The sequence below is a fragment of the Haliotis rufescens genome, unplaced genomic scaffold, assembly GCF_023055435.1.
Source record: "Haliotis rufescens isolate VD_foot unplaced genomic scaffold, xgHalRufe1.0.p SCAF_8, whole genome shotgun sequence".
In the NCBI taxonomy this organism is placed as follows: domain Eukaryota; kingdom Metazoa; phylum Mollusca; class Gastropoda; order Lepetellida; family Haliotidae; genus Haliotis; species Haliotis rufescens.
In genome coordinates this window covers 32,445,362-32,457,118 of record NW_025964372.1, presented here as the reverse complement: position 1 = coordinate 32,457,118, position 11,757 = coordinate 32,445,362, and positions in this window count along the sequence as shown.

Sequence of the window (11,757 nt, the reverse complement as noted above, 5' to 3'; positions counted from 1 at the left end):
TATACTTTTAATAGTTCCAATGGTTTTGAATAGTCTCATCCAGAATAAACACAAATCACTACATAGTATCCAGTAAACACCACTAAAATGAAATAACAATGTGACTTTGACGATATAATTATTATTTAATCCGTCTGACCTTGTATGCTCCCGGAAACGGTAGACGATGACGCAACATGCCACGTGCAAGTTTCTTGGTATCTTTTATTTTAATTTTTGTTGATTTATAAGGATCACCATTCAGTGTTGAATATAAAGAGATAAGATTCACGTATCTGCCTGATGATTTTGCTTTCACTGTAATATTGTGTCCCACGCAATACGTCAAGATACCGTCGATCGGCAATGATCAACTTCCACAAAGAGTTGTGCGAAATGGGCGCGTGGTCGTGTTTGTTTGTTGTTTATCGCCGCACTCAGCAATATTCCAACTATGTGACGTCGGCCTCTAAATAATCGAGTCTGGACCAGACAATCCAGTGACTGACATCATGAGCACCGATCCAAGCAATTGAGAAACGATGACATGTAGCAACCAAGTCGCCTCTTACGACAAGCATAGTTGCCTTTTACAGGAAGCATGGGTTGCTGAAGACTTATTCTATCCCGATCTCCACGGGTCTGTATCAATATGTAGGTTAGGTATGGAAGGATCGATGCTCATGGTGTCAATCACTGAATCAGAGGGGCGGTCGGGTAGCCTAGTGGTTCAAGCGTTCGCTTGTCACGCCGAAGACCCGGGTTCGATTCCCGACATGGGTACATTGTGTGAAGCCCATGTCTGGTGTCCCCCGCCGTGATAATGCTGGAATATTGCTAAAAGCGGCTTAAAACCATACTCCCTCACTCACTGAATCAGAAAATTCCTGCTATATGACGTTAACCTTTAAATTAAATCTGAACCAGACAAACTAGAGATTGATATTATGATAGGATGACATCATATACTGATCCCGACAACATGATCCACATAGTCGCCTCTTACAAAGAGCAAAGGAGGCAGAATTACGAGGCGGCATGTAAACCATGACGCTTGGACCAGGCAAACCAGTGGTTCATAGCATGAACATCGCCCGACACCGTCTTTTACGAAGCTACACAGTCAATCAAGTCCCACAGCAGACCACCCAATCCCCTTTTAGTCGGCTCCTAAAACACAACCAGGAATCTGTTATACCTCGGACTCCCACGAAACATGAACAGTTGATTTAAGACAAGGAAATCTCCTCATGTATTGAGGAATTTGTGAACGATAGGAAGCAGTGATCTTCAAGTTGATGCATTTAAATAACATATATGCAGTTAACAAATATTGTTCAAGTTATCTCTACACCACCTGGGGATTCCAAGGAATGGTCACGAGTCCTCATTATCCTGTGATTCTGTCTAAATATGTTCAGGTGACCAGTCGAAGGGACTTGGATGATGACGTGAATTGTTGCTCGTACTTTCAGTCACTGGAAGATTCCAGGGTAGAATAGGTCTTCAGCAACCCATGCTTGTCGTAAAAGCTGACTATGCTTGTCGTAAAAGGTGACTAACAGGATCGGGTGGTCAGGCTCGCTGACTTGGTTGATGCATGTCATCGATCCCAATTGCGTGGATCGATGCTCATGATATCAATCACTGGATTGTCTGGTTCAGACTCAATTACTTACAGACCGCCGTCATATAGCTGGAACATTGCTGAGTGCGGCGTTAAACAACAAACCAACCAACCAAATCATCACTGGTTTGCCAGGTCCAGACTATACCGTCATGGTACAGATGGGGTTATTGTGTGGCGTTAAATCCTAACTCACTCACTCACACTCATTGGAGTAATTGACCTGCTACAACATTCCCTCACACGCTCAGTGACAGGACAATTATTTTTGGAGAGGAAACCTGACACCATCATGAAGCTTAAGTATGTAAATTTGAGGTGTCTCGAGATGTTTCTCTTTTATGGGAATTTGACTGTGCGGGGACCTTGACACTTGCAATACGTGGATTGTAAGGTTGTTTGGTTGTTGTTTTTATTAACGCCGCACTTCATCTATTAGTTCACCTCGTACGACAGGTCGCTAGGGTCCTATTCTGACAATGAATCACCACGGGATAAAGAGAAGAAACGCTGCAATGAGGAAGTGGAATCAGCGTTGCGCGACAAACAGTGTAATTACAGAGAGGATCAACCAGGAAGCTTAATGGCACAGTGTGTTTCAGATATATTTCTTTACTCTTGTTTTTGATACAGCAAACATGAATCCATGTCCGATTAATTTGTTTTTATGTAGTAAAAGAACCAGAATGAACTAAAACTATATTTATTATCTGAAAACATTCGTGAATAAATCATGCTTCAACAAATATCAGAAATTCCCCCGGATTTTAACCTTAATATTTCTATTTTAGTTTAACGTCACACTCAATAATACAACGATATCGCGGCGGTCTGTAAATAATCGAGTCTGGACCAGACAATCCAGAGACTGACATCACGAGCATTTATCTAGGCAGCTCCCCTACTACGGAATTTTCACGAGGGATTTCGGTGGCAGCGGGTATCTAGCCTAGTGCTTTAAGCTTTCGCTTGTCAGACCGAAGATCCGGGATCGATTCCCAATTAAGGTACACTGTGTGAAGATCATTTCCAGCGCCACTGCTGTGATGTTGCTGGAATATTGCTAAAAGTGGCGTAAAACAATACTCACTCACTCACATTTAGCGAAACTAACATTTTTCGAACACTGCTTTGAAATAATACAAAATGAGTTAGGTTAGGGAACTGTTACTTCTCTTGCTGAAATATCACTGAGTTAACAGTAATGTGTTATGAGTAAGTGAGAAATATCACGATGAGGGACACCAGAAATTCTAAAAGCTGCGTAATACCATACTCACTCAACACTTGACAGAGATTAAAACACTAACATTAGACTATATCAAATATGCTGTTGTGTCATTGTACAATGTGTATCACAATATTGTAACCCTTCTACTTGGGATGCTATATATTCAAAACATTTGGCATAAACAGATAAAATTCACCCGGCATGCATTCACGAGAGATTCATCAAGATCCGGGTAGAGAATAGGAATGGTCACGAGTACCCATTATCCTGTGATTCTGTCTTAATATGTTCAGGTGACCAGTCGAGGGGACTTGGACGATGAGGTGAATTGTTGCTCGTACTTTCAGTCACTGGAAGATTCCAGGGTAGAATAGGTCTTCAGCAACCCATGGTTACCGTAACACGCGACTATGCCTGCCGTAAGAGGTGACTAACGGGATCGGGTTGTCAGGCTCACTGACTTGATTGATGCTTGTCATCTTTGAAAAAAGCTCATGATGCCAATAACTGGATTGTCTGGTTAAGACTCAATTATTTACAGACCGCCGTCATATAGCTTGAGTAGTGATGACTGCAGCGTTAAAAAAAACACAACCCAGCATTCACGAGACTATCAGCTACACTGCCACCTACCTGTTAATTCCACATTCATGATTGACTCATCGTTGAGCTTCTCTGTTGTGTTACCTCTGACAGCTGCGCTTAGTTGTGTCTGGGATCCGACAGTGAGAGTTTATATCAGGGTAGATTACACCCGAATAGGCTGACCCGCAAACGTCACGTCTCTCTGCTCTGTTGATTAGGGATGTGACGAACACCGTATGCACTTCCTCACCCCACAAAGATATGTCGTTTTCATTCCACCTCACCTCACCTCAGCTCACTTCACTTCACAACATTTTTTATTCTGTGGCCTTTTTTGTTTTGCAAGACTATATTCAAAGGGGCACGTGGCGCGTGCAGTGACGGGGGTATTTGAGAAAGTCAAGCTCTCATTGGCTAGAGGCAAGCAGTGCAAGGGGCACTATGGGTACAAGATCGGGGCGCACGTCATGTCAAACGTTTGGCTTTGTCCTATTGTTGGCCATGTATGCCATTACCCCTGATGTAAAATTGTTTCCATTCGCAGCAGCTGCCTATCCAGCCAATCTAATAAAGCAACCCAATGAAGCAAAGACCCGTGAAGGTCCGGGGTAGAATTTGTCAGGAACCCATGCTTGCCGTAAAAGGTAACTGTGCTTGTCGCCACACTCAGCAATATTCCAGCATTTTGACGGCTGTCTGTAAATAATCGAGTCTGGACCAGACAATCCAGTGATTGACATCATAAGCATCGATCTACGCAGTTGGAATACGATGACATGCATCAACCTAGTCAGGGAGCCCGACCACCCGATCCCCAATCCCGACAATGTAGCTTTTTTAAATGATAACGTGGACGTATTACGCCACTGTAAAAGAAACAGTATTCAATTGGAACTACATTGACTGTTGTCACTCTCCGACTGACACATCACTTACCTTCTGACGTAATATATATTAATGCGCACAATCCAGGAAAACCTGCATGGTTTAGGTAATGTTTGTAAGAGATGGGAAGAGAATTTTCGAGCACGGAAGTGAAGACTAACATTATATGATGAATAGGTTATCACGGAATGTATCAGGAATAAACAGTATGTATTACCAGTACAGGATATTTACCATCCCCAAACATACTCGTGTGACAAACCTCTATTTACACAAATGTATATAGTATCAAGTGTGACTTCATGTTTACACTGACAGCCGTATCTCGGGATAAAATAGTTACTCAAAAAGAGGGGTGACATGAGCGTATGTCTGCTAAACTTGCTGCAGGAACATAGATACTCAGGTAAATTCATAGATTGCTGTAGACTGTCACTGTCGGTCAAGGCACAGATGTGGATTTTGTCGCTTTGTTCACTAGGATGGGTCGTAGCGAGTATATTTGTGAACGATCATGCAGTTAAACACTTTGACGTCTATCAATGTATGCTTAAACCCCTGAGTTAAGATTTAAGGGTCTAAATGATCAGAAACAGCGCTTCTATCTGTATTCATTTGTGCTAGGGAATTCGCAGGTTCCCCTAGTAATATCGAAGTAGTCCGTCACTGTTTATGTCATTTCAAGAACACGGTCTCTTGGAAAACTTATGGACGTCATTTTGTGTCCCTTATACTCGTCAATTTCGCGTTCAAAATCCGAAACTCGTAAAAAGATATTTTCCCAATAGCGCCCTGTTTCACCTGACCAAGCATGAATATACACACCACCTCACCCCAATCTACACCAAGTCTGGTTCAGCCCAGCTATTTAAGTTTATAAGCTTAGCTGCGGATGACTGTTTTACTTCCTGTTAGCAACATTTTAAAAATGTATATTCATTCCATCGATCGACAGTGTTTTTTTCTACAGACAGGTGTAATACAAATTTGCATAGCCACACTATCCAGTTCAGCTGCTCTTCAGAACTGTGATGCTTTCCCCTGCATCAGTCTCAAACTGTATTATAAGAGTATTCATTACAAACATTGTATTGAGTTACATGAATTGTACAAGTTTAACGTTAACATAAAATTCTCTTTTGTAAAATTTTCACGAACAGGAAGCTTTTGTCAAAAGGGGCGGTGGGGTAGCCAAGTGGTTAATGTGTTAGCTCGTCACGCCGAAGACTCGGGCTCGTTCCCCACACGGGTACAATATTTGAAGCCCATTTTTGGTATCCCCTGCGCAAAATATAATATTGCGCGAATATTGCTAGAAGCGGCGTAAAACGATACTCACTTATTGTTTCACCTTTGGCGTTTACGTCATGATAAACAACTATTTTCGGTGAAATACATGTGTGTCACTATCTTGTGATGGCCAACCCATTCTAACAAGGAAGTAATTGTAACCATGGTTGTGTTGGCCGATAGTAGAGTAGGTGATCTACTGACCAAATAATCACAAACGGCTGTGGGGGGTTAGGCTGATGGCATTTATTTTATTGGTAGGTACGAATGTACGTACTTACTTAATTCAGCCTGAAACAATGAAAGTACAACAGAAGCAAATATAACATGGAATCTTATTAATATATACAATCTGTTATAGTTACTCTTTAAATTTACAAAACAGAGATATCACTTTCTTTAAATAAAATAGAACTTACTTTACTTTACACAATACATCAGACGTACCGTACAATACATCAATGCATCAATACACAGATACAAAATATCTCAATCTTATCATAAAGTGATAACGAACATACTGTATGTAACTTTGGTAAGAATTACAAATCATGAAAGATAGAATACTTATACAATATCTAAGATAACATTACATACCAGATATGTGAAACCTGTACTGGTAATACCGGTAACAATGATTGCATGGTGAACCTTGCCACTGACAATTCTGCATAATAAGGAAATACATATGTAGAATACTATATAAAAGTGAAATCCTATGGTAAAATAATGTATAAAAATATATCGTACAGCAGCCACTGATATCAGACATACAACACTCATACACCTGCACTTACCAACATACATCAAGCAAACAGACATACATTTAATTTCCATTACTGTACAGAGGGGTTTATAATTCTTAGTTTATTTATATATTTAGGTTTCGTGTTTAATACTATCTTATACAGATAATAATAACTCACTGAACTGGTCACTGAACTAGGTATTTGCGAAAAAAGGTAAGCATGTCCCGCCATACCGATAGTACCCGCCACTCACACAATTTGCATCACAATCACACAAATAGCAGTACTCCTGCCCTGATACGGCAACCAGCAAACAAACCAGACCAGCAAGTGATGGACCAGAACATACAGTGACCCTGTCGCACATTTACCGATAAGTATGAACTTGAAATTGATATGCCATATCTTCCATTTTGTCTGCTGTGTACAAGTCCAAAGATCTTGTTGATTATATACTCCTCAAAAAAAGTTAAGCAACAAGTATTATTTTCCGTGCAACATTCTCATCAGTGTTGAATGCCATCCATTGAGAACAAATCCAGGCAGGAGAATTACCTAAGAATACTCGACTTAAAGTCTTTTCCATGTAGATTTTCCTGATAACACTGATAACATCGCCTGAACACAACCACCCTCAAAACACACATGCAAAATGCACGACATGCATGTTTTACACACTTCACCCATGCACCCTGATTGCTTAAAAACTGCCAGCAAGGGCAATTTGTCGACATTAACACTTTCGACATGGCTAGGCGTCACTTAACGCAAACTGAGGTTGCTCAGATTGTTGGAATGGTACAGGGGGTCTCACCCAAACTGTTGTTGCCAATTATTTTAATGTTCACCGCAGTGTCATCTCAAGAGCGATAACTCGATACCATAAAACTGGACTGATGACAGAGAGACCACGCACAGGTCGTCCAAGGGTGACAACTCCTCGTGAGGACCGGTATTTAGCCACCCTAGCCCGGAGAAACAGGTTTACTACGGACAGATCTCTCCAGAATGACCTTCAGAGAGTTGCAGGAAACAGTCTCAACACAGACAGTAAGAAACAGACGCTCAGGATCTGAGGTCCAGACGACCAGTACGACGTATCCCACTGCCTGCACACCATCGACAACAGAGACTTGCTTGGGCCAATCAACGCCGTAACTGGAGGGTCAATCGCTGGCGTAACGTTCTCTTCACAGACGAGTCAAGATTCTGCCTTGACTTCAACGATGGTAGGGCACGTGTGTGGAGAAACCGTAATGAACGATACGCCAACTGTACAATTGCTGAACACGACCAGTACGGAGGTGGAAGATTGATGATCTGGGCTTGCATCAGGGTTGGACACAGAACTGATCTTCTGGTCAACAGACGTGGTACCATGACTGGAGTACGGTACAGGGACCAGATTGTCACACCTGTGATCATTCCCCTGGCACAACAAGCTGGTCCTAACTTCATCTTTATGGATGATAATGCTCGTCCACATCGAGCAAGAGTTGTCACTGATCTTCTTCAGACCAACAACATCATGCCTGCAAGGTCTCCGGATCTTAATCCCATTGAACATGCATAGGACATTCTTGGAAGGCGTGTTTATGGTCTTCATGTTCGTCCTCACAATCTGGATCAACTTGAACAGGCCTTAAGGAGAGAATGGCAGAACATTCCACAACAGACACTTGATAGGCTTATCTGGTCAATGCCAAGACGTGTAGAAGCTTGCATTCAAGCCAATGGTGGGCATACACGTTACTGAATATTGGATCATTGTTTCAAAATGACTTTAACTCAAATTTAAAGATTTTCATCTTTCAGTGCAGCACATTTTGCACGACTGTGTTTGTGCTCTTTCTTTGTATTGCTTTAGTCAGTTTTTAGGTATTGGAATATATGAACATGGACTGACACATAATAGATTTGATGCTTAACTTTTTGTGAGGAGTATAAGTAAAAAATAACGTTATAGAAACATTCGTTTTGCAAAGCTTTCAAAATGTTTATGGTTTTATGAAGGGCATTTTGAAATTTGACGCATCAATGAAAACATTTTACTCAAAAGCAATCCCATATTTTGACCTGTTCCGTATGTTCCCTGTGAACAGGTGAACAATTGACTTGCCTTTGCATGTGTTTGTGACGGAAGACGCTCTCTTTTCCTCGAACACCTGGATCATCAATTGATAGTGACTCCTGAACACATACTGATGTTAACACATACAGAAGTTCTAGCAACTATATCATCATGACACCCTCATATCAATGGCTATTCACATTTTACCAATTATTGGCCTGTCATATTTGAAAAAGATGATCCGGTTAATTACAGCTGGAGCCTTGATTTGCTGACTAAACAGCAACTTGCAACTAATCACAACTTCAAATCACATTGGTACGCGACTCAAGAGGCAGGGAGAAAATGCATGTCATTTACAGCCATCCCAGCCATAGGAATTCACGGGTGCTTCATGTTAGCGTTGCAGGAGTACTCTCCTTTTTCCAGTGTCCTCTTTACGATATGCTGCATCGCCATTAAACATGTGTAATCGGGCATAAGCGTTTTTTTCACTTCAAAACCAGCTGAACCATGATACATTTCTATGCAGTGTCATTTTCAAAAATTGTTTCTAATTAGCCTGACTTTCACCTTAACTTGGATTTTTTATTAATATCTTAACGCCACACTCAGCAATGTTTCGAGATGTATGACGGCCTTCGAATAATCGTGCCTGGACAAGACAATCCTGTCATTGACTTCCCTAGGACCGATCCACGCAATTAGGATCCGATGCCAAGCTGTCAACTGAATCACCCAGCCTGACCACCGGGTCAGTTGCCTCTTATGACTAGCGTTGGTTGTTGGGGGCCTATATTCTTACCTGGAATTCCACGGAGATAGAACAATAAGGGACCGGGTGGGCACATATAGAGGGTCCCGTGAAGATCCGGGGTAGAATAGGTCTTCAGCAACCCATGCTTGCCGTAAAAGGCGACTATGCTTGTCGTAAGAGGCGACTAACGGGATCTTGTATTACATATTAGTCAAAAATAAGACACATGACACACTGACAATGCCTCCTCATGTGTAACGCAAAATGGTCATCTTTCGGAGGTTATACTTAATTCTAGGGCTGAAGGGGCGGTCGAGTAGCCTAGTGGTTCAAGCGTTCGCTTGTCACACCGAAGACCCGGGTTCGATTCCCGACATGGGTACATTGTGTGAAGCCCATTTCTGGTGTCCCCCGCCGTGATTATGCTGGAATATTGCTAAAAGCGGCGTTAAACCATACTCACTCACTCACTCTAGGGCTGAAGACCTTATGGTGGTATTAAAGGAATAGTGCTTAATAACAAAGACCATAAACTCGGGCAATATGCGGACTACGCTAAGATGTTCTTAGACGGTACCGCGACTGGTAGAACTTCGATGAATACTCTTTCAATATTTCATAGACTGTTAAGACTGAAAAGGAACATCAATGAACCAAATGGAGAAAAATATATCTTACTAAACACAGGTAACATAACAGTGAAAAAACATCAGCGCTTTAACCACTATGGTTTAACCATTAGTTCAATAACTCACAACTTATCATTCATAACTGGTTCAATAAGGGTGTGTATACAGTAAAGGATCGCTGCAACTCTAAAAGCTTTATGTCTTTCGAAGAGGAAGAAAATGTTAGAGGGACTCTCTTTGTCTTTAAAAAAGTTATTGGGAATATTCCTAGAGCACTGAGAGAGACTGTTAACAGTACTATCTACCTAGATCAGAAAACTGGAATTAATATGATGCTGTTGAACTTAATTACACCCCAGAAAGATGCGCAAACTGTACCAGCAGTATGTAAAAATATTGGTATGTACTAATTATGGAAGATGTATAAAATGTTGCTCGATTTTCAATATTCCCAAGGTAAGAAACACTCAAAATGAATTCAAGGATGAATTCAGAGAATAGAACATACCTCTAGGTTTCCTGTGAGCAGGTGAAGGCGTTTGGGAATGATCTGATCTTGTTTATTATTATTCGATATACGAACGGTGTTCGTCCATCCGTCCGACCTTCGACTTCTCACAGGGGACATTTCTGAAAAACTGTTTAATTCAGAGAAATGACATTTTACACACTGGTGTTACTGGTCATGATCTCGAATGAGTTCGAAAGTTGGTGTCGTATGAAGAGTTATTGTCCCTGCTTCGTGCTTTTCAATTTAGAGCATACTGCATTTCCTCAGGAACGAGTGAAGTTAATTGAATGAACGTTTGCATGCCTATCTACTAGATACTTGTCTTGACTAAGTTCGAAAATTGGCCCCGTCAATTATTGTTTCACAGTTATGGCCCTTGCGCAATGCTTTTTTAAACTTAGTGCATTCTGCGTGAAATGGGGACAAGATTTCACAGAAACTACTGAAGTTCCATGGATGAAAGTTTGCATGCTTATCTAAGAGATACTTATCAGTTCAAAGCAACGTGAAACCATACACTCTCCCTCACCAATTAATATAAGCAACCACTTTTCATGTCAGGTCTTGTTGGCGGCAGTTGTATCGACTACAACAGCCTGATGACAATGGCTGTTTTTAGTCTGTCAAATGTATTAAAATAATCGGGCAAATTCGTATAGGTGGAAAGTTCAAAACAGAACAAAACCTTCAAAAAAGGTTGTCTTGGAGAAAACAGTATATGATGCCATGTGGCCGATGGTACATTTCTGTTTTAACAGGTTCATGAAAATCAACTCAGGTTAATATATATTATGTTATGTTCAAGATCACGTTGATTTTCATTTACTTTTTAACTACTATGGGCCATGTGACCTCACATACTGAATAAGGGGCGGTGGGGTAGCCTAGTGGTTAACGCGCTCGGTCGTCACGTCACGCCGAAGACCTGGATTCGATTCCCCACATGGGTACAATGTGTAAAGCCAATGTTTTGTGTCCCCCTTCGGTCGTCACGTCACGCCGAAGACCTGGATTCGATTCCCCACATGGGTACAATGTGTAAAGCCAATGTTTGGTGTCCCCTGCCGTGATATTACTGGAATGTTTCTAAAAGCGGCGTAAAACCATACTCACTCACATATTGAATTACTGTCTGTCTGCAAGAGAAGCGGAGATAATGCATGGCGTATACGTGTGCAGACAGCACTGTCATGGGGTAGTAGTACTCTCTCTTTTCCAGTGCCCTCTGTGCGGTTTTGAAAGCTTTACTGAGGCCATGAATGAGTTAGTGAGTGTGTATGGGTTTACGCTGCTTTTAGCAATATTCCAGCAATGTCACGGCGGGGGACACCAGAAATGGGCTTCATCTCCTGCCCATGGAAGAGACGAATCACATCCTGGGGAATGGTAACCCACTCAGCCTGCATCACAAAAGCCAACTGCTGCAACGTCTGGGGTTGTGGT